Consider the following 25282-nt stretch of genomic DNA (forward strand, 5'->3'; position numbering starts at 1 on the left):
AAAAAGGTCTCTTAACATTTTGCCATAGCTCGCTTCGTTTCCGAGATATTTGCAGATTTATCTCAAGGGAAGGGGCCTGACGGACATATTTCGAGATATTTCTTCTTCTTGTTGTTCTTCCTCTGCACAGCTAAGCTGGAAGTGGCATTTGCAGCTCGCAATAGTGCAGAGTAATCTCAAAGAAAGGGGCCACGGTGTTTCTGTATCTCTATTATGTTGGTGCGGCTTCGGAACTTTTAAATATCTTGATATATCTCGAGAACTACGCATCTGATCAAAAAATATCATAGAACATAAATAGTAGGAAACTTAATTCTCTACAAAAAAGGTCCCTCAACATTTTGCCATAGCTCGCTTCGTTTCCGAGATATTTGCACATTTATCTCAAGGGAAGCGGCCTAACGGACATATTTCGAGATATTTCTTCTTCTTGTTGTTCTTCTTCTGCACAGCTAAGCTGGAAGTGGCATTTGCGGCTCGCACTAGTGCAGAGTTATCTCAAAGAAAGGGGCCACGGTGTTTCTGTATCTCTATTATGTTGGTGCGGCTTCGGAACTTTTAAATATCTCGATATATCTCGAAAACTACGCATCTGATCAAAAAATATCATGGAACATAAAAAGTAGGAAACTTAATTCTCTACAAAAAAGGTCTCTTAACATTTTGCCATAGCTCGCTTCGTTTCCGAGATATTTGCAGATTTATCTCAAGGGAAGGGGCCTGACGGACATATTTCGAGATATTTCTTCTTCTTGTTGTCCTTCTTCTGCACAGCTAAGCTGGAAGTGGCATTTGCAGCTCGCAATAGTGCAGAGTTATCTCAAAGAAAGGGGCCACGGTGTTTCTGTATCTCTATTATGTTGGTGCGGCTTCGGAACTTTTAAATATCTTGATATATCTCGAGAACTACGCATCTGATCAAAAAATATCATAGAACATAAAAAGTAGGAAACTTAATTCTCTACAAAAAAGGTCTCTTAACATTTTGCCATAGCTCGCTTCGTTTCCGAGATATTTGCAGATTTATCTCAAGGGAAGGGGCCTGACGGACATATTTCGAGATATTTCTTCTTCTTGTTGTTCTTCCTCTGCACAGCTAAGCTGGAAGTGGCATTTGCAGCTCGCAATAGTGCAGAGTAATCTCAAAGAAAGGGGCCACGGTGTTTCTGTATCTCTATTATGTTGGTGCGGCTTCGGAACCTTTAAATATCTTGATATATCTCGAGAACTACGCATCTGATCAAAAAATATCATAGAACATAAATAGTAGGAAACTTAATTCTCTACAAAAAAGGTCCCTCAACATTTTGCCATAGCTCGCTTCGTTTCCGAGATATTTGCAGATTTATCTCAAGGGAAGGGGCCTGACGGACATATTTCGAGATATTTCTTCTTCTTGTTGTTCTTCCTCTGCACAGCTAAGCTGGAAGTGGCATTTGCAGCTCGCAATAGTGCAGAGTAATCTCAAAGAAAGGGGCCACGGTGTTTCTGTATCTCTATTATGTTGGTGCGGCTTCGGAACCTTTAAATATCTTGATATATCTCGAGAACTACGCATCTGATCAAAAAATATCATAGAACATAAATAGTAGGAAACTTAATTCTCTACAAAAAAGGTCCCTCAACATTTTGCCATAGCTCGCTTCGTTTCCGAGATATTTGCACATTTATCTCAAGGGAAGCGGCCTAACGGACATATTTCGAGATATTTCTTCTTCTTGTTGTTCTTCTTCTGCACAGCTAAGCTGGAAGTGGCATTTGCGGCTCGCACTAGTGCAGAGTTATCTCAAAGAAAGGGGCCACGGTGTTTCTGTATCTCTATTATGTTGGTGCGGCTTCGGAACTTTTAAATATCTTGATATATCTCGAGAACTACGCATCTGATCAAAAAATATCATAGAACATAAAAAGTAGGAAACTTAATTCTCTACAAAAAAGGTCTCTTATCATTTTGCCATAGCTCGCTTCGTTTCCGAGATATTTGCAGATTTATCTCAAGGGAAGGGGCCTGACGGACATATTTCGAGATATTTCTTCTTCTTGTTGTCCTTCTTCTGCACAGCTAAGCTGGAAGTGGCATTTGCAGCTCGCAATAGTGCAGAGTAATCTCAAAGAAAGGGGCCACGGTGTTTCTGTATCTCTATTATGTTGGTGCGGCTTCGGAACTTTTAAATATCTTGATATATCTCGAGAACTACGCATCTGATCAAAAAATATCACAGAACATAAAAAGTAGGAAACTTAATTCTCTACAAAAAAGGTCTCTTAACTTTTTGCCATAGCTCGCTTCGTTTCCGAGATATTTGCAGATTTATCTCAAGGGAAGGGGCCTGACGGACATATTTCGAGATATTTCTTCTTGTTGTTGTTCTTCTTCTGCACAGCTAAGTTGGAAGTGGCATTTGCGGCTCGCACTAGTGCAGAGTTATCTCAAAGAAAGGGGCCACGGTGTTTCTGTATCTCTATTATGTTGGTGCGGCTTCGGAACTTTTAAATATCTTGATATATCTCGAGAACTACGCATCTGATCAAAAAATATCATAGAACATAAAAAGTAGGAAACTTAATTCTCTACAAAAAAGGTCTCTTATCATTTTGCCATAGCTCGCTTCGTTTCCGAGATATTTGCAGATTTATCTCAAGGGAAGCGGCCTAACGGACATATTTCGAGATATTTCTTCTTCTTGTTGTTCTTCTTCTGCACAGCTAAGCTGGAAGTGGCATTTGCGGCTCGCACTAGTGCAGAGTTATCTCAAAGAAAGGGGCCACGGTGTTTCTGTATCTCTATTATGTTGGTGCGGCTTCGGAACTTTTAAATATCTCGATATATCTCGAAAACTACGCTTCTGATCAAAAAATATCATAGCACATAAATTGTAGGAAACATAATTCTCTACAAAAAACGTCTCTTAACATTTTGCCATAGCTCGCTTCGTTTCCGAGATATTTGCAGATTTATCTCAAGGGAAGGGGCCTGACGGACATATTTCGAGATATTTCTTCTTCTTGTTGTTCTTCTTCTGCACAGCTAAGCTGGAAGTGGCATTTGCGGCTCGCACTAGTGCAGAGTTATCTCAAAGAAAGGGGCCACGGTGTTTCTGTATCTCTATTATGTTGGTGCGGCTTCGGAACTTTTAAATATCTCGATATATCTCGAAAACTACGCTTCTGATCAAAAAATATCATAGAACATAAATTGTAGGAAACATAATTCTGTACAAAAAACGTCTCTTAACATTTTGCCATAGCTCGCTTCGTTTCCGAGATATGTGCAGATTCAGCTCAAAGGAACGGGCCTGACGGACATATTTCGAGATACTTCTTCTTCTTGTTGTTCTTCCTCTGCACAGCTAAGCTGGAAGTGGCATTTGCAGCTCGCAATAGTGCAGAGTTATCTCAAAGAAAGGGGCCACGGTGTTTCTGTATCTCTATTATGTTGGTGCGGCTTCGGAACTTTTAAATATCTTGATATATCTCGAGAACTACGCATCTGATCAAAAAATATCATAGAACATAAAAAGTAGGAAACTTAATTTTCTACAAAAAAGGTCTCTAAACATTTTGCCATAGCTCGCTTCGTTTCCGAGATATTTGCAGATTTATCTCAAGGGAAGGGGCCTGACGGACATATTTCGAGATATTTCTTCTTCTTGTTGTTCTTCCTCTGCACAGCTAAGCTGGAAGTGGCATTTGCAGCTGGCAATAGTGCAGAGTTATCTCAAAGAAGGGGGCCACGGTGTTTCTGTATCTCTATTATGTTGGTGCGGCTTCGGAACTTTTAAATATCTTGATATATCTCGAGAACTACGCATCTGATCAAAAAATATCATAGAACATAAAAAGTAGGAAACTTAATTCTCTACAAAAAGGTCTCTTAACATTTTGCCATAGCTCGCTTCGTTTCCGAGATATTTGCAGATTTATCTCAAGGGAAGGGGCCTGACGGACATATTTCGAGATATTTCTTCTTCCTGTTGTTCTTCTTCTGCACAGCTAAGCTGGAAGTGGCATTTGCGGCTCGCACTAGTGCAGAGTTATCTCAAAGAAAGGGGCCACGGTGTTTCTGTATCTCTATTATGTTGGTGCGGCTTCGGAACTTTTAAATATCTTGATATATCTCGAGAACTACGCATCTGATCAAAAAATATCATAGAACATAAATAGTAGGAAACTTAATTCTCTACAAAAAAGGTCCCTCAACATTTTGCCATAGCTCGCTTCGTTTCCGAGATATTTGCACATTTATCTCAAGGGAAGCGGCCTAACGGACATATTTCGAGATATTTCTTCTTCTTGTTGTTCTTCTTCTGCACAGCTAAGCTGGAAGTGGCATTTGCGGCTCGCACTAGTGCAGAGTTATCTCAAAGAAAGGGGCCACGGTGTTTCTGTATCTCTATTATGTTGGTGCGGCTTCGGAACTTTTAAATATCTCGATATATCTCGAAAACTACGCTTCTGATCAAAAAATATCATAGAACATAAATTGTAGGAAACATAATTCTGTACAAAAAACGTCTCTTAACATTTTGCCATAGCTCGCTTCGTTTCCGAGATATGTGCAGATTCAGCTCAAAGGAACGGGCCTGACGGACATATTTCGAGATACTTCTTCTTCTTGTTGTTCTTCCTCTGCACAGCTAAGCTGGAAGTGGCATTTGCAGCTCGCAATAGTGCAGAGTTATCTCAAAGAAAGGGGCCACGGTGTTTCTGTATCTCTATTATGTTGGTGCGGCTTCGGAACTTTTAAATATCTTGATATATCTCGAGAACTACGCATCTGATCAAAAAATATCATAGAACATAAAAAGTAGGAAACTTAATTCTCTACAAAAAAGGTCTCTTAACATTTTGCCATAGCTCGCTTCGTTTCCGAGATATTTGCAGATTTATCTCAAGGGAAGGGGCCTGACGGACATATTTCGAGATATTTCTTCTTCTTGTTGTTCTTCTTCTGCACAGCTAAGCTGGAAGTGGCATTTGCGGCTCGCACTAGTGCAGAGTTATCTCAAAGAAAGGGGCCACGGTGTTTCTGTATCTCTATTATGTTGGTGCGGCTTCGGAACTTTTAAATATCTTGATATATCTCGAGAACTACGCATCTGATCAAAAAATATCATAGAACATAAATAGTAGGAAACTTAATTCTCTACAAAAAAGGTCCCTCAACATTTTGCCATAGCTCGCTTCGTTTCCAAGATATTTGCACATTTATCTCAAGGGAAGCGGCCTAACGGACATATTTCGAGATATTTCTTCTTCTTGTTGTTCTTCTTCTGCACAGCTAAGCTGGAAGTGGCATTTGCGGCTCGCACTAGTGCAGAGTTATCTCAAAGAAAGGGGCCACGGTGTTTCTGTATCTCTATTATGTTGGTGCGGCTTCGGAACTTTTAAATATCTCGATATATCTCGAAAACTACGCTTCTGATCAAAAAATATCATAGCACATAAATTGTAGGAAACATAATTCTCTACAAAAAACGTCTCTTAACATTTTGCCATAGCTCGCTTCGTTTCCGAGATATTTGCAGATTTATCTCAAGGGAAGGGGCCTGACGGACATATTTCGAGATATTTCTTCTTCTTGTTGTTCTTCTTCTGCACAGCTAAGCTGGAAGTGGCATTTGCGGCTCGCACTAGTGCAGAGTTATCTCAAAGAAAGGGGCCACGGTGTTTCTGTATCTCTATTATGTTGGTGCGGCTTCGGAACTTTTAAATATCTCGATATATCTCGAAAACTACGCTTCTGATCAAAAAATATCATAGAACATAAATTGTAGGAAACATAATTCTGTACAAAAAACGTCTCTTAACATTTTGCCATAGCTCGCTTCGTTTCCGAGATATGTGCAGATTCAGCTCAAAGGAACGGGCCTGACGGACATATTTCGAGATACTTCTTCTTCTTGTTGTTCTTCCTCTGCACAGCTAAGCTGGAAGTGGCATTTGCAGCTCGCAATAGTGCAGAGTTATCTCAAAGAAAGGGGCCACGGTGTTTCTGTATCTCTATTATGTTGGTGCGGCTTCGGAACTTTTAAATATCTTGATATATCTCGAGAACTACGCATCTGATCAAAAAATATCATAGAACATAAAAAGTAGGAAACTTAATTCTCTACAAAAAAGGTCTCTTAACATTTTGCCATAGCTCGCTTCGTTTCCGAGATATTTGCAGATTTATCTCAAGGGAAGGGGCCTGACGGACATATTTCGAGATATTTCTTCTTCTTGTTGTTCTTCCTCTGCACAGCTAAGCTGGAAGTGGCATTTGCAGCTCGCAATAGTGCAGAGTAATCTCAAAGAAAGGGGCCACGGTGTTTCTGTATCTCTATTATGTTGGTGCGGCTTCGGAACTTTTAAATATCTTGATATATCTCGAGAACTACGCATCTGATCAAAAAATATCATAGAACATAAATAGTAGGAAACTTAATTCTCTACAAAAAAGGTCCCTCAACATTTTGCCATAGCTCGCTTCGTTTCCGAGATATTTGCACATTTATCTCAAGGGAAGCGGCCTAACGGACATATTTCGAGATATTTCTTCTTCTTGTTGTTCTTCTTCTGCACAGCTAAGCTGGAAGTGGCATTTGCGGCTCGCACTAGTGCAGAGTTATCTCAAAGAAAGGGGCCACGGTGTTTCTGTATCTCTATTATGTTGGTGCGGCTTCGGAACTTTTAAATATCTCGATATATCTCGAAAACTACGCATCTGATCAAAAAATATCATAGAACATAAAAAGTAGGAAACTTAATTCTCTACAAAAAAGGTCTCTTAACATTTTGCCATAGCTCGCTTCGTTTCCGAGATATTTGCAGATTTATCTCAAGGGAAGGGGCCTGACGGACATATTTCGAGATATTTCTTCTTCTTGTTGTCCTTCTTCTGCACAGCTAAGCTGGAAGTGGCATTTGCAGCTCGCAATAGTGCAGAGTTATCTCAAAGAAAGGGGCCACGGTGTTTCTGTATCTCTATTATGTTGGTGCGGCTTCGGAACTTTTAAATATCTTGATATATCTCGAGAACTACGCATCTGATCAAAAAATATCATAGAACATAAAAAGTAGGAAACTTAATTCTCTACAAAAAAGGTCTCTTAACATTTTGCCATAGCTCGCTTCGTTTCCGAGATATTTGCAGATTTATCTCAAGGGAAGGGGCCTGACGGACATATTTCGAGATATTTCTTCTTCTTGTTGTTCTTCCTCTGCACAGCTAAGCTGGAAGTGGCATTTGCAGCTCGCAATAGTGCAGAGTAATCTCAAAGAAAGGGGCCACGGTGTTTCTGTATCTCTATTATGTTGGTGCGGCTTCGGAACCTTTAAATATCTTGATATATCTCGAGAACTACGCATCTGATCAAAAAATATCATAGAACATAAATAGTAGGAAACTTAATTCTCTACAAAAAAGGTCCCTCAACATTTTGCCATAGCTCGCTTCGTTTCCGAGATATTTGCACATTTATCTCAAGGGAAGCGGCCTAACGGACATATTTCGAGATATTTCTTCTTCTTGTTGTTCTTCTTCTGCACAGCTAAGCTGGAAGTGGCATTTGCGGCTCGCACTAGTGCAGAGTTATCTCAAAGAAAGGGGCCACGGTGTTTCTGTATCTCTATTATGTTGGTGCGGCTTCGGAACTTTTAAATATCTTGATATATCTCGAGAACTACGCATCTGATCAAAAAATATCATAGAACATAAAAAGTAGGAAACTTAATTCTCTACAAAAAAGGTCTCTTATCATTTTGCCATAGCTCGCTTCGTTTCCGAGATATTTGCAGATTTATCTCAAGGGAAGGGGCCTGACGGACATATTTCGAGATATTTCTTCTTCTTGTTGTCCTTCTTCTGCACAGCTAAGCTGGAAGTGGCATTTGCAGCTCGCAATAGTGCAGAGTAATCTCAAAGAAAGGGGCCACGGTGTTTCTGTATCTCTATTATGTTGGTGCGGCTTCGGAACTTTTAAATATCTTGATATATCTCGAGAACTACGCATCTGATCAAAAAATATCATAGAACATAAAAAGTAGGAAACTTAATTCTCTACAAAAAAGGTCTCTTAACTTTTTGCCATAGCTCGCTTCGTTTCCGAGATATTTGCAGATTTATCTCAAGGGAAGGGGCCTGACGGACATATTTCGAGATATTTCTTCTTGTTGTTGTTCTTCTTCTGCACAGCTAAGTTGGAAGTGGCATTTGCGGCTCGCACTAGTGCAGAGTTATCTCAAAGAAAGGGGCCACGGTGTTTCTGTATCTCTATTATGTTGGTGCGGCTTCGGAACTTTTAAATATCTTGATATATCTCGAGAACTACGCATCTGATCAAAAAATATCATAGAACATAAAAAGTAGGAAATTTAATTCTCTACAAAAAAAGTCTCTTAACATTTTGCCATAGCTCGCTTCGTTTCCGAGATATTTGCAGATTTATCTCAAGGGAAGGGGCCTGACGGACATATTTCGAGATATTTCTTCTTCCTGTTGTTCTTCTTCTGCACAGCTAAGCTGGAAGTGGCATTTGCGGCTCGCACTAGTGCAGAGTTATCTCAAAGAAAGGGGCCACGGTGTTTCTGTATCTCTATTATGTTGGTGCGGCTTCGGAACTTTTAAATATCTTGATATATCTCGAGAATTACGCATCTGATCAAAAAATATCATAGAACATAAATAGTAGGAAACTGAATTCTCTACAAAAAAGGTCCCTCAACATTTTGCCATAGCTCGCTTCGTTTCCGAGATATTTGCACATTTATCTCAAGGGAAGCGGCCTAACGGACATATTTCGAGATATTTCTTCTTCTTGTTGTTCTTCTTCTGCACAGCTAAGCTGGAAGTGGCATTTGCGGCTCGCACTAGTGCAGAGTTATCTCGAAGAAAGGGGCCACGGTGTTTCTGTATCTCTATTATGTTGGTGCGGCTTCGGAACTTTTAAATATCTTGATATATCTCGAGAACTACGCATCTGATCAAAAAATATCATAGAACATAAAAAGTAGGAAACTTAATTCTCTACAAAAAAGTTCTCTTAAGATTTTGCCATAGCTCGCTTCGTTTCCGAGATATTTGCAGATTTATCTCAAGGGAAGGGGCCTGACGGACATATTTCGAGATATTTCTTCTTCCTGTTGTTCTTCTTCTGCACAGCTAAGCTGGAAGTGGCATTTGCGGCTCGCACTAGTGCAGAGTTATCTCAAAGAAAGGGGCCACGGTGTTTCTGTATCTCTATTATGTTGGTGCGGCTTCGGAACTTTTAAGTATCTTGATATATCTCGAGAACTACGCATCTGATCAAAAAATATCATAGAACATAAATAGTAGGAAACTTAATTCTCTACAAAAAAGGTCCCTCAACATTTTGCCATAGCTCGCTTCGTTTCCGAGATATTTGCACATTTATCTCAAGGGAAGCGGCCTAACGGACATATTTCGAGATATTTCTTCATCTTGTTGTTCTTCTTCTGCACAGCTAAACTGGAAGTGGCATTTCCAGCTCGCAATAGTGCAGAGTTATCTCAAAGAAAGGGGCCACGGTGTTTCTGTATCTCTATTATGTTGGTGCGGCTTCGGAACTTTTAAATATCTTGATATATCTCGAGAACTACGCATCTGATCAAAAAATATCATAGAACATCAAAAGTAGGAAACTTAATTCTCTACAAAAAAGGTCTCTTAACATTTTGCCATAGCTCGCTTCGTTTCCGAGATATTTGCAGATTTATCTCAAGGGAAGGGGCCTGACGGACATATTTCGAGATATTTCTACTTCTTGTTGTTCTTCCTCTGCACAGCTAAGCTGGAAGTGGCATTTGCAGCTGGCAATAGTGCAGAGTTATCTCAAAGAAGGGGGCCACGGTGTTTCTGTATCTCTATTATGTTGGTGCGGCTTCGGAACCTTTAAATATCTTGATATATCTCGAGAACTACGCATCTGATCAAAAAATATCATAGAACATAAATAGTAGGAAACTTAATTCTCTACAAAAAAGGTCCCTCAACATTTTGCCATAGCTCGCTTCGTTTCCGAGATATTTGCACATTTATCTCAAGGGAAGCGGCCTAACGGACATATTTCGAGATATTTCTTCTTCTTGTTGTTCTTCTTCTGCACAGCTAAGCTGGAAGTGGCATTTGCGGCTCGCACTAGTGCAGAGTTATCTCAAAGAAAGGGGCCACGGTGTTTCTGTATCTCTATTATGTTGGTGCGGCTTCGGAACTTTTAAATATCTTGATATATCTCGAGAACTACGCATCTGATCAAAAAATATCATAGAACATAAAAAGTAGGAAACTTAATTCTCTACAAAAAAGGTCTCTTATCATTTTGCCATAGCTCGCTTCGTTTCCGAGATATTTGCAGATTTATCTCAAGGGAAGGGGCCTGACGGACATATTTCGAGATATTTCTTCTTCTTGTTGTCCTTCTTCTGCACAGCTAAGCTGGAAGTGGCATTTGCAGCTCGCAATAGTGCAGAGTAATCTCAAAGAAAGGGGCCACGGTGTTTCTGTATCTCTATTATGTTGGTGCGGCTTCGGAACTTTTAAATATCTTGATATATCTCGAGAACTACGCATCTGATCAAAAAATATCATAGAACATAAAAAGTAGGAAACTTAATTCTCTACAAAAAAGGTCTCTTAACTTTTTGCCATAGCTCGCTTCGTTTCCGAGATATTTGCAGATTTATCTCAAGGGAAGGGGCCTGACGGACATATTTCGAGATATTTCTTCTTGTTGTTGTTCTTCTTCTGCACAGCTAAGTTGGAAGTGGCATTTGCGGCTCGCACTAGTGCAGAGTTATCTCAAAGAAAGGGGCCACGGTGTTTCTGTATCTCTATTATGTTGGTGCGGCTTCGGAACTTTTAAATATCTTGATATATCTCGAGAACTACGCATCTGATCAAAAAATATCATAGAACATAAAAAGTAGGAAATTTAATTCTCTACAAAAAAAGTCTCTTAACATTTTGCCATAGCTCGCTTCGTTTCCGAGATATTTGCAGATTTATCTCAAGGGAAGGGGCCTGACGGACATATTTCGAGATATTTCTTCTTCCTGTTGTTCTTCTTCTGCACAGCTAAGCTGGAAGTGGCATTTGCGGCTCGCACTAGTGCAGAGTTATCTCAAAGAAAGGGGCCACGGTGTTTCTGTATCTCTATTATGTTGGTGCGGCTTCGGAACTTTTAAATATCTTGATATATCTCGAGAATTACGCATCTGATCAAAAAATATCATAGAACATAAATAGTAGGAAACTGAATTCTCTACAAAAAAGGTCCCTCAACATTTTGCCATAGCTCGCTTCGTTTCCGAGATATTTGCACATTTATCTCAAGGGAAGCGGCCTAACGGACATATTTCGAGATATTTCTTCTTCTTGTTGTTCTTCTTCTGCACAGCTAAGCTGGAAGTGGCATTTGCGGCTCGCACTAGTGCAGAGTTATCTCGAAGAAAGGGGCCACGGTGTTTCTGTATCTCTATTATGTTGGTGCGGCTTCGGAACTTTTAAATATCTTGATATATCTCGAGAACTACGCATCTGATCAAAAAATATCATAGAACATAAAAAGTAGGAAACTTAATTCTCTACAAAAAAGTTCTCTTAAGATTTTGCCATAGCTCGCTTCGTTTCCGAGATATTTGCAGATTTATCTCAAGGGAAGGGGCCTGACGGACATATTTCGAGATATTTCTTCTTCCTGTTGTTCTTCTTCTGCACAGCTAAGCTGGAAGTGGCATTTGCGGCTCGCACTAGTGCAGAGTTATCTCAAAGAAAGGGGCCACGGTGTTTCTGTATCTCTATTATGTTGGTGCGGCTTCGGAACTTTTAAGTATCTTGATATATCTCGAGAACTACGCATCTGATCAAAAAATATCATAGAACATAAATAGTAGGAAACTTAATTCTCTACAAAAAAGGTCCCTCAACATTTTGCCATAGCTCGCTTCGTTTCCGAGATATTTGCACATTTATCTCAAGGGAAGCGGCCTAACGGACATATTTCGAGATATTTCTTCATCTTGTTGTTCTTCTTCTGCACAGCTAAACTGGAAGTGGCATTTCCAGCTCGCAATAGTGCAGAGTTATCTCAAAGAAAGGGGCCACGGTGTTTCTGTATCTCTATTATGTTGGTGCGGCTTCGGAACTTTTAAATATCTTGATATATCTCGAGAACTACGCATCTGATCAAAAAATATCATAGAACATCAAAAGTAGGAAACTTAATTCTCTACAAAAAAGGTCTCTTAACATTTTGCCATAGCTCGCTTCGTTTCCGAGATATTTGCAGATTTATCTCAAGGGAAGGGGCCTGACGGACATATTTCGAGATATTTCTACTTCTTGTTGTTCTTCCTCTGCACAGCTAAGCTGGAAGTGGCATTTGCAGCTGGCAATAGTGCAGAGTTATCTCAAAGAAGGGGGCCACGGTGTTTCTGTATCTCTATTATGTTGGTGCGGCTTCGGAACTTTTAAATATCTTGATATATCTCGAGAACTACGCATCTGATCAAAAAATATCATAGAACATAAAAAGTAGGAAACTTAATTCTCTACAAAAAGGTCTGTTAACATTTTGCCATAGCTCGCTTCGTTTCCGAGATATTTGCAGATTTATCTCAAGGGAAGGGGCCTGACGGACATATTTCGAGATATTTCTTCTTCCTGTTGTTCTTCTTCTGCACAGCTAAGCTGGAAGTGGCATTTGCGGCTCACACTAGTGCAGAGTTATCTCAAAGAAAGGGGCCACGGTGTTTCTGTATCTCTATTATGTTGGTGCGGCTTCGGAACTTTTAAATATCTTGATATATCTCGAGAACTACGCATCTGATCAAAAAATATCATAGAACATAAATAGTAGGAAACTTAATTCTCTACAAAAAAGGTCCCTCAACATTTTGCCATAGCTCGCTTCGTTTCCGAGATATTTGCACATTTATCTCAAGGGAAGCGGCCTAACGGACATATTTCGAGATATTTCTTCTTCTTGTTGTTCTTCTTCTGCACAGCTAAGCTGGAAGTGGCATTTGCGGCTCGCACTAGTGCAGAGTTATCTCAAAGAAAGGGGCCACGGTGTTTCTGTATCTCTATTATGTTGGTGCGGCTTCGGAACTTTTAAATATCTCGATATATCTCGAAAACTACGCTTCTGATCAAAAAATATCATAGCACATAAATTGTAGGAAACATAATTCTCTACAAAAAACGTCTCTTAACATTTTGCCATAGCTCGCTTCGTTTCCGAGATATTTGCAGATTTATCTCAAGGGAAGGGGCCTGACGGACATATTTCGAGATATTTCTTCTTCTTGTTGTTCTTCTTCTGCACAGCTAAGCTGGAAGTGGCATTTGCGGCTCGCACTAGTGCAGAGTTATCTCAAAGAAAGGGGCCACGGTGTTTCTGTATCTCTATTATGTTGGTGCGGCTTCGGAACTTTTAAATATCTCGATATATCTCGAAAACTACGCTTCTGATCAAAAAATATCATAGAACATAAATTGTAGGAAACATAATTCTGTACAAAAAACGTCTCTTAACATTTTGCCATAGCTCGCTTCGTTTCCGAGATATGTGCAGATTCAGCTCAAAGGAACGGGCCTGACGGACATATTTCGAGATACTTCTTCTTCTTGTTGTTCTTCCTCTGCACAGCTAAGCTGGAAGTGGCATGTGCAGCTCGCAATAGTGCAGAGTTATCTCAAAGAAAGGGGCCACGGTGTTTCTGTATCTCTATTATGTTGGTGCGGCTTCGGAACTTTTAAATATCTTGATATATCTCGAGAACTACGCATCTGATCAAAAAATATCATAGAACATAAAAAGTAGGAAACTTAATTCTCTACAAAAAAGGTCTCTAAACATTTTGCCATAGCTCGCTTCGTTTCCGAGATATTTGCAGATTTATCTCAAGGGAAGGGGCCTGACGGACATATTTCGAGATATTTCTTCTTCTTGTTGTTCTTCCTCTGCACAGCTAAGCTGGAAGTGGCATTTGCAGCTGGCAATAGTGCAGAGTTATCTCAAAGAAGGGGGCCACGGTGTTTCTGTATCTCTATTATGTTGGTGCGGCTTCGGAACTTTTAAATATCTTGATATATCTCGAGAACTACGCATCTGATCAAAAAATATCATAGAACATAAAAAGTAGGAAACTTAATTCTCTACAAAAAGGTCTCTTAACATTTTGCCATAGCTCGCTTCGTTTCCGAGATATTTGCAGATTTATCTCAAGGGAAGGGGCCTGACGGACATATTTCGAGATATTTCTTCTTCCTGTTGTTCTTCTTCTGCACAGCTAAGCTGGAAGTGGCATTTGCGGCTCGCACTAGTGCAGAGTTATCTCAAAGAAAGGGGCCACGGTGTTTCTGTATCTCTATTATGTTGGTGCGGCTTCGGAACTTTTAAATATCTTGATATATCTCGAGAACTACGCATCTGATCAAAAAATATCATAGAACATAAATAGTAGGAAACTTAATTCTCTACAAAAAAGGTCCCTCAACATTTTGCCATAGCTCGCTTCGTTTCCGAGATATTTGCACATTTATCTCAAGGGAAGCGGCCTAACGGACATATTTCGAGATATTTCTTCTTCTTGTTGTTCTTCTTCTGCACAGCTAAGCTGGAAGTGGCATTTGCGGCTCGCACTAGTGCAGAGTTATCTCAAAGAAAGGGGCCACGGTGTTTCTGTATCTCTATTATGTTGGTGCGGCTTCGGAACTTTTAAATATCTCGATATATCTCGAAAACTACGCTTCTGATCAAAAAATATCATAGAACATAAATTGTAGGAAACATAATTCTGTACAAAAAACGTCTCTTAACATTTTGCCATAGCTCGCTTCGTTTCCGAGATATGTGCAGATTCAGCTCAAAGGAACGGGCCTGACGGACATATTTCGAGATACTTCTTCTTCTTGTTGTTCTTCCTCTGCACAGCTAAGCTGGAAGTGGCATTTGCAGCTCGCAATAGTGCAGAGTTATCTCAAAGAAAGGGGCCACGGTGTTTCTGTATCTCTATTATGTTGGTGCGGCTTCGGAACTTTTAAATATCTTGATATATCTCGAGAACTACGCATCTGATCAAAAAATATCATAGAACATAAAAAGTAGGAAACTTAATTCTCTACAAAAAAGGTCTCTTAACATTTTGCCATAGCTCGCTTCGTTTCCGAGATATTTGCAGATTTATCTCAAGGGAAGGGGCCTGACGGACATATTTCGAGATATTTCTTCTTCTTGTTGTTCTTCTTCTGCACAGCTAAGCTGGAAGTGGCATTTGCGGCTCGCACTAGTGCAGAGTTATCTCAAAGAAAGGGGCCACGGTGTTTCTGTATCTCTATTATGTTGGTGCGGCTTCGGAACTTTTAAATATCTTGATATATCTCGAGAACTACGCATCTGATCAAAAAATATGATAGAACATAAAAAGTAGGAAACTTAATTCTCTACAAAAAAGGTCTCTTACCATTTTGCCATAGCTCGCTTCGTTTCCGAGATATTTGCAGATTTATCTCAAGGGAAGGGGCCTGACGGACATATTTCGAGATATTTCTTCTTCTTGTTGTCCTTCTTCTGCACAGCTAAGCTGGAAGTGGCATTTGCGGCTCGCACTAGTGCAGAGTTATCTCAAAGAAAGGGGCCACGGTGTTTCTGTATCTCTATTATGTTGGTGCGGCTTCGGAACTTTTAAATATCTTGATATATCTCGAGAACTACGCATCTGATCAAAAAATATCATAGAACATAAATAGTAGGAAACTTAATTCTCTACAAAAAAGGTCCCTCAACATTTTGCCATAGCTCGCTTCGTTTCCAAGATATTTGCACATTTATCTCAAGGGAAGCGGCCTAACGGACATATTTCGAGATATTTCTTCTTCTTGTTGTTCTTCTTCTGCACAGCTAAGCTGGAAGTGGCATTTGCGGCTCGCACTAGTGCAGAGTTATCTCAAAGAAAGGGGCCACGGTGTTTCTGTATCTCTATTATGTTGGTGCGGCTTCGGAACTTTTAAATATCTCGATATATCTCGAAAACTACGCTTCTGATCAAAAAATATCATAGCACATAAATTGTAGGAAACATAATTCTCTACAAAAAACGTCTCTGAACATTTTGCCATAGCTCGCTTCGTTTCCGAGATATTTGCAGATTTATCTCAAGGGAAGGGGCCTGACGGACATATTTCGAGATATTTCTTCTTCTTGTTGTTCTTCTTCTGCACAGCTAACCTGGAAGTGGCATTTGCGGCTCGCACTAGTGCAGAGTTATCTCAAAGAAAGGGGCCACGGTGTTTCTGTATCTCTATTATGTTGGTGCGGCTTCGGAACTTTTAAATATCTTGATATATCTCGAGAACTACGCATCTGATCAAAAAATATCATAGAACATAAAAAGTAGGAAACTTAATTCTCTACAAAAAAGTTCTCTTAAGATTTTGCCATAGCTCGCTTCGTTTCCGAGATATTTGCAGATTTATCTCAAGGGAAGGGGCCTGACGGACATATTTCGAGATATTTCTTCTTCCTGTTGTTCTTCTTCTGCACAGCTAAGCTGGAAGTGGCATTTGCGGCTCGCACTAGTGCAGAGTTATCTCAAAGAAAGGGGCCACGGTGTTTCTGTATCTCTATTATGTTGGTGCGGCTTCGGAACTTTTAAGTATCTTGATATATCTCGAGAACTACGCATCTGATCAAAAAATATCATAGAACATAAATAGTAGGAAACTTAATTCTCTACAAAAAAGGTCCCTCAACATTTTGCCATAGCTCGCTTCGTTTCCGAGATATTTGCACATTTATCTCAAGGGAAGCGGCCTAACGGACATATTTCGAGATATTTCTTCATCTTGTTGTTCTTCTTCTGCACAGCTAAACTGGAAGTGGCATTTCCAGCTCGCAATAGTGCAGAGTTATCTCAAAGAAAGGGGCCACGGTGTTTCTGTATCTCTATTATGTTGGTGCGGCTTCGGAACTTTTAAATATCTTGATATATCTCGAGAACTACGCATCTGATCAAAAAATATCATAGAACATCAAAAGTAGGAAACTTAATTCTCTACAAAAAAGGTCTCTTAACATTTTGCCATAGCTCGCTTCGTTTCCGAGATATTTGCAGATTTATCTCAAGGGAAGGGGCCTGACGGACATATTTCGAGATATTTCTACTTCTTGTTGTTCTTCCTCTGCACAGCTAAGCTGGAAGTGGCATTTGCAGCTGGCAATAGTGCAGAGTTATCTCAAAGAAGGGGGCCACGGTGTTTCTGTATCTCTATTATGTTGGTGCGGCTTCGGAACTTTTAAATATCTTGATATATCTCGAGAACTACGCATCTGATCAAAAAATATCATAGAACATAAAAAGTAGGAAACTTAATTCTCTACAAAAAGGTCTGTTAACATTTTGCCATAGCTCGCTTCGTTTCCGAGATATTTGCAGATTTATCTCAAGGGAAGGGGCCTGACGGACATATTTCGAGATATTTCTTCTTCCTGTTGTTCTTCTTCTGCACAGCTAAGCTGGAAGTGGCATTTGCGGCTCACACTAGTGCAGAGTTATCTCAAAGAAAGGGGCCACGGTGTTTCTGTATCTCTATTATGTTGGTGCGGCTTCGGAACTTTTAAATATCTTGATATATCTCGAGAACTACGCATCTGATCAAAAAATATCATAGAACATAAATAGTAGGAAACTTAATTCTCTACAAAAAAGGTCCCTCAACATTTTGCCATAGCTCGCTTCGTTTCCGAGATATTTGCACATTTATCTCAAGGGAAGCGGCCTAACGGACATATTTCGAGATATTTCTTCTTCTTGTTGTTCTTCTTCTGCACAGCTAAGCTGGAAGTGGCATTTGCGGCTCGCACTAGTGCAGAGTTATCTCAAAGAAAGGGGCCACGGTGTTTCTGTATCTCTATTATGTTGGTGCGGCTTCGGAACTTTTAAATATCTCGATATATCTCGAAAACTACGCTTCTGATCAAAAAATATCATAGCACATAAATTGTAGGAAACATAATTCTCTACAAAAAACGTCTCTTAACATTTTGCCATAGCTCGCTTCGTTTCCGAGATATTTGCAGATTTATCTCAAGGGAAGGGGCCTGACGGACATATTTCGAGATATTTCTTCTTCTTGTTGTTCTTCTTCTGCACAGCTAAGCTGGAAGTGGCATTTGCGGCTCGCACTAGTGCAGAGTTATCTCAAAGAAAGGGGCCACGGTGTTTCTGTATCTCTATTATGTTGGTGCGGCTTCGGAACTTTTAAATATCTTGATATATCTCGAGAACTACGCATCTGATCAAAAAATATCATAGAACATAAAAAGTAGGAAACTTAATTCTCTACAAAAAAGGTCTCTAAACATTTTGCCATAGCTCGCTTCGTTTCCGAGATATTTGCAGATTTATCTCAAGGGAAGGGGCCTGACGGACATATTTCGAGATATTTCTTCTTCTTGTTGTTCTTCCTCTGCACAGCTAAGCTGGAAGTGGCATTTGCAGCTGGCAATAGTGCAGAGTTATCTCAAAGAAGGGGGCCACGGTGTTTCTGTATCTCTATTATGTTGGTGCGGCTTCGGAACTTTTAAATATCTTGATATATCTCGAGAACTACGCATCTGATCAAAAAATATCATAGAACATAAAAAGTAGGAAACTTAATTCTCTACAAAAAGGTCTCTTAACATTTTGCCATAGCTCGCTTCGTTTCCGAGATATTTGCAGATTTATCTCAAGGGAAGGGGCCTGACGGACATATTTCGAGATATTTCTTCTTCCTGTTGTTCTTCTTCTGCACAGCTAAGCTGGAAGTGGCATTTGCGGCTCGCACTAGTGCAGAGTTATCTCAAAGAAAGGGGCCACGGTGTTTCTGTATCTCTATTATGTTGGTGCGGCTTCGGAACTTTTAAATATCTTGATATATCTCGAGAACTACGCATCTGATCAAAAAATATCATAGAACATAAATAGTAGGAAACTTAATTCTCTACAAAAAAGGTCCCTCAACATTTTGCCATAGCTCGCTTCGTTTCCGAGATATTTGCACATTTATCTCAAGGGAAGCGGCCTAACGGACATATTTCGAGATATTTCTTCTTCTTGTTGTTCTTCTTCTGCACAGCTAAGCTGGAAGTGGCATTTGCGGCTCGCACTAGTGCAGAGTTATCTCAAAGAAAGGGGCCACGGTGTTTCTGTATCTCTATTATGTTGGTGCGGCTTCGGAACTTTTAAATATCTCGATATATCTCGAAAACTACGCTTCTGATCAAAAAATATCATAGAACATAAATTGTAGGAAACATAATTCTGTACAAAAAACGTCTCTTAACATTTTGCCATAGCTCGCTTCGTTTCCGAGATATGTGCAGATTCAGCTCAAAGGAACGGGCCTGACGGACATATTTCGAGATACTTCTTCTTCTTGTTGTTCTTCCTCTGCACAGCTAAGCTGGAAGTGGCATTTGCAGCTCGCAATAGTGCAGAGTTATCTCAAAGAAAGGGGCCACGGTGTTTCTGTATCTCTATTATGTTGGTGCGGCTTCGGAACTTTTAAATATCTTGATATATCTCGAGAACTACGCATCTGATCAAAAAATATCATAGAACATAAAAAGTAGGAAACTTAATTCTCTACAAAAAAGGTCTCTTAACATTTTGCCATAGCTCGCTTCGTTTCCGAGATATTTGCAGATTTATCTCAAGGGAAGGGGCCTGACGGACATATTTCGAGATATTTCTTCTTCTTGTTGTTCTTCTTCTGCACAGCTAAGCTGGAAGTGGCATTTGCGGCTCGCACTAGTGCAGAGTTATCTCAAAGAAAGGGGCCACGGTGTTTCTGTATCTCTATTATGTTGGTGCGGCTTCGGAACTTTTAAATATCTTGATATATCTCGAGAACTACGCATCTGATCAAAAAATATGATAGAACATAAAAAGTAGGAAACTTAATTCTCTACAAAAAAGGTCTCTTACCATTTTGCCATAGCTCGCTTCGTTTCCGAGATATTTGCAGATTTATCTCAAGGGAAGGGGCCTGACGGACATATTTCGAGATATTTCTTCTTCTTGTTGTCCTTCTTCTGCACAGCTAAGCTGGAAGTGGCATTTGCGGCTCGCACTAGTGCAGAGTTATCTCAAAGAAAGGGGCCACGGTGTTTCTGTATCTCTATTATGTTGGTGCGGCTTCGGAACTTTTAAATATCTTGATATATCTCGAGAACTACGCATCTGATCAAAAAATATCATAGAACATAAATAGTAGGAAACTTAATTCTCTACAAAAAAGGTCCCTCAACATTTTGCCATAGCTCGCTTCGTTTCCAAGATATTTGCACATTTATCTCAAGGGAAGCGGCCTAACGGACATATTTCGAGATATTTCTTCTTCTTGTTGTTCTTCTTCTGCACAGCTAAGCTGGAAGTGGCATTTGCGGCTCGCACTAGTGCAGAGTTATCTCAAAGAAAGGGGCCACGGTGTTTCTGTATCTCTATTATGTTGGTGCGGCTTCGGAACTTTTAAATATCTCGATATATCTCGAAAACTACGCTTCTGATCAAAAAATATCATAGCACATAAATTGTAGGAAACATAATTCTCTACAAAAAACGTCTCTTAACATTTTGCCATAGCTCGCTTCGTTTCCGAGATATTTGCAGATTTATCTCAAGGGAAGGGGCCTGACGGACATATTTCGAGATATTTCTTCTTCTTGTTGTTCTTCTTCTGCACAGCTAACCTGGAAGTGGCATTTGCGGCTCGCACTAGTGCAGAGTTATCTCAAAGAAAGGGGCCACGGTGTTTCTGTATCTCTATTATGTTGGTGCGGCTTCGGAACTTTTAAATATCTTGATATATCTCGAGAACTACGCATCTGATCAAAAAATATCATAGAATATAAATAGTAGGAAACTTAATTCTCTACAAAAAAGGTCCCTCAACATTTTGCCATAGCTCGCTTCGTTTCCGAGATATTTGCACATTTATCTCAAGGGAAGCGGCCTAACGGACATATTTCGGGATATTTCTTCTTCTTGTTGTTCTTCTTCTGCACAGCTAAGCTGGAAGTGGCATTTGCGGCTCGCACTAGTGCAGAGTTATCTCAAAGAAAGGGGCCACGGTGTTTCTGTATCTCTATTATGTTGGTGCGGCTTCGGAACTTTTAAATATCTTGATATATCTCGAGAACTACGCATCTGATCAAAAAATATCATAGAACATAAAAAGTAGGAAACTTAATTCTCTACAAAAAAGGTCTCTTAACATTTTGCCATAGCTCGCTTCGTTTCCGAGATATTTGCAGATTTATCTCAAGGGAAGCGGCCTAACGGACATATTTCGAGATATTTCTTCTTCTTGTTGTTCTTCTTCTGCACAGCTAAGCTGGAAGTGGCATTTGCGGCTCGCACTAGTGCAGAGTTATCTCAAAGAAAGGGGCCACGGTGTTTCTGTATCTCTATTATGTTGGTGCGGCTTCGGAACTTTTAAATATCTTGATATATCTCGAGAACTACGCATCTGATCAAAAAATATCATAGAACATAAAAAGTAGGAAACTTAATTCTCTACCAAAAAGGTCTCTTAACATTTTGCCATAGCTCGCTTCGTTTCCGAGATATTTGCAGATTTATCTCAAGGGAAGGGGCCTGACGGACATATTTCGAGATATTTCTTCTTCTTGTTGTTCTTCCTCTGCACAGCTAAGCTGGAAGTGGCATTTGCAGCTCGCAATAGTGCAGAGTAATCTCAAAGAAAGGGGCCACGGTGTTTCTGTATCTCTATTATGTTGGTGCGGCTTCGGAACTTTTAAATATCTTGATATATCTCGAGAACTACGCATCTGATCAAAAAATATCATAGAACATAAATAGTAGGAAACTTAATTCTCTACAAAAAAGGTCCCTCAACATTTTGCCATAGCTCGCTTCGTTTCCGAGATATTTGCACATTTATCTCAAGGGTAGCGGCCTAACGGACATATTTCGAGATATTTCTTCTTCTTGTTGTTCTTCTTCTGCACAGCTAAGCTGGAAGTGGCATTTGCGGCTCGCACTAGTGCAGAGTTATCTCAAAGAAAGGGGCCACGGTGTTTCTGTATCTCTATTATGTTGGTGCGGCTTCGGAACTTTTAAATATCTTGATATATCTCGAGAACTACGCATCTGATCAAAAAATATCATAGAACATAAAAAGTAGGAAACTTAATTCTCTACAAAAAAGGTCTCTTAACATTTTGCCATAGCTCGCTTCGTTTCCGAGATATTTGCAGATTTATCTCAAGGGAAGGGGCCTGACGGACATATTTCGAGATATTTCTTCTTCTTGTTGTTCTTCCTCTGCACAGCTAAGCTGGAAGTGGCATTTGCAGCTCGCAATAGTGCAGAGTAATCTCAAAGAAAGGGGCCACGGTGTTTCTGTATCTCTATTATGTTGGTGCGGCTTCGGAACTTTTAAATATCTTGATATATCTCGAGAACTACGCATCTGATCAAAAAATATCATAGAACATAAATAGTAGGAAACTTAATTCTCTACAAAAAAGGTCCCTCAACATTTTGCCATAGCTCGCTTCGTTTCCGAGATATTTGCACATTTATCTCAAGGGAAGCGGCCTAACGGACATATTTCGAGATATTTCTTCTTCTTGTTGTTCTTCTTCTGCACAGCTAAGCTGGAAGTGGCATTTGCGGCTCGCACTAGTGCAGAGTTATCTCAAAGAAAGGGGCCACGGTGTTTCTGTATCTCTATTATGTTGGTGCGGCTTCGGAACTTTTAAATATCTTGATATATCTCGAGAACTACGCATCTGATCAAAAAATATCATAGAACATAAAAAGTAGGAAACTTAATTCTCTACAAAAAAGGTCTCTTAACATTTTGCCATAGCTCGCTTCGTTTCCGAGATATTTGCAGATTTATCTCAAGGGAAGGGGCCTGACGGACATATTTCGAGATATTTCTTCTTCTTGTTGTCCTTCTTCTGCAGAGCTAAGCTGGAAGTGGCATTTGCAGCTCGCAATAGTGCAGAGTTATCTCAAAGAAAGGGGCCACGGTGTTTCTGTATCTCTATTATGTTGGTGCGGCTTCGGAACTTTTAAATATCTTGATATATCTCGAGAACTACGCATCTGATCAAAAAATATCATAGAACATAAAAAGTAGGAAACTTAATTCTCTACAAAAAAGGTCTCTTAACATTTTGCCATAGCTCGCTTCGATTCCGAGATATTTGCAGATTTATGTCAAGGGAAGGGGCCTGACGGACATATTTCGAGATATTTCTTCTTCTTGTTGTTCTTCCTCTGCACAGCTAAGCTGGAAGTGGCATTTGCAGCTCGCAATAGTGCAGAGTAATCTCAAAGAAAGGGGCCACGGTGTTTCTGTATCTCTATTATGTTGGTGCGGCTTCGGAACTTTTAAATATCTTGATATATCTCGAGAACTACGCATCTGATCAAAAAATATCATAGAACATAAATAGTAGGAAACTTAATTCTCTACAAAAAAGGTCCCTCAACATTTTGCCATAGCTCGCTTCGTTTCCGAGATATTTGCACATTTATCTCAAGGGAAGCGGCCTAACGGACATATTTCGAGATATTTCTTCTTCTTGTTGTTCTTCTTCTGCACAGCTAAGCTGGAAGTGGCATTTGCGGCTCGCACTAGTGCAGAGTTATCTCAAAGAAAGGGGCCACGGTGTTTCTGTATCTCTATTATGTTGGTGCGGCTTCGGAACTTTTAAATATCTTGATATATCTCGAGAACTACGCATCTGATCAAAAAATATCATAGAACATAAAAAGTAGGAAACTTAATTCTCTACAAAAAAGGCCTCTTATCATTTTGCCATAGCTCGCTTCGTTTCAGAGATATTTGCAGATTTATCTCAAGGGAAGGGGCCTGACGGACATATTTCGAGATATTTCTTCTTCTTGTTGTTCTTCTTCTGCACAGCTAAGCTGGAAGTGGCATTTGCGGCTCGCACTAGTGCAGAGTTATCTCAAAGAAAGGGGCCACGGTGTTTCTGTATCTCTATTATGTTGGTGCGGCTTCGGAACTTTTAAATATCTTGATATATCTCGAGAACTACGCATCTGATCAAAAAATATGATAGAACATAAAAAGTAGGAAACTTAATTCTCTACAAAAAAGGTCTCTTACCATTTTGCCATAGCTCGCTTCGTTTCCGAGATATTTGCAGATTTATCTCAAGGGAAGGGGCCTGACGGACATATTTCGAGATATTTCTTCTTCTTGTTGTCCTTCTTCTGCACAGCTAAGCTGGAAGTGGCATTTGCGGCTCGCACTAGTGCAGAGTTATCTCAAAGAAAGGGGCCACGGTGTTTCTGTATCTCTATTATGTTGGTGCGGCTTCGGAACTTTTAAATATCTTGATATATCTCGAGAACTACGCATCTGATCAAAAAATATCATAGAACATAAATAGTAGGAAACTTAATTCTCTACAAAAAAGGTCCCTCAACATTTTGCCATAGCTCGCTTCGTTTCCAAGATATTTGCACATTTATCTCAAGGGAAGCGGCCTAACGGACATATTTCGAGATATTTCTTCTTCTTGTTGTTCTTCTTCTGCACAGCTAAGCTGGAAGTGGCATTTGCGGCTCGCACTAGTGCAGAGTTATCTCAAAGAAAGGGGCCACGGTGTTTCTGTATCTCTATTATGTTGGTGCGGCTTCGGAACTTTTAAATATCTCGATATATCTCGAAAACTACGCTTCTGATCAAAAAATATCATAGCACATAAATTGTAGGAAACATAATTCTCTACAAAAAACGTCTCTTAACATTTTGCCATAGCTCGCTTCGTTTCCGAGATATTTGCAGATTTATCTCAAGGGAAGGGGCCTGACGGACATATTTCGAGATATTTCTTCTTCTTGTTGTTCTTCTTCTGCACAGCTAACCTGGAAGTGGCATTTGCGGCTCGCACTAGTGCAGAGTTATCTCAAAGAAAGGGGCCACGGTGTTTCTGTATCTCTATTATGTTGGTGCGGCTTCGGAACTTTTAAATATCTTGATATATCTCGAGAACTACGCATCTGATCAAAAAATATCATAGAATATAAATAGTAGGAAACTTAATTCTCTACAAAAAAGGTCCCTCAACATTTTGCCATAGCTCGCTTCGTTTCCGAGATATTTGCACATTTATCTCAAGGGAAGCGGCCTAACGGACATATTTCGGGATATTTCTTCTTCTTGTTGTTCTTCTTCTGCACAGCTAAGCTGGAAGTGGCATTTGCGGCTCGCACTAGTGCAGAG

The sequence above is a fragment of the Osmia lignaria genome, unplaced genomic scaffold, assembly GCF_051020975.1.
Source record: "Osmia lignaria lignaria isolate PbOS001 unplaced genomic scaffold, iyOsmLign1 scaffold0016, whole genome shotgun sequence".
NCBI classification, from domain to species: Eukaryota; Metazoa; Arthropoda; class Insecta; order Hymenoptera; family Megachilidae; genus Osmia; species Osmia lignaria.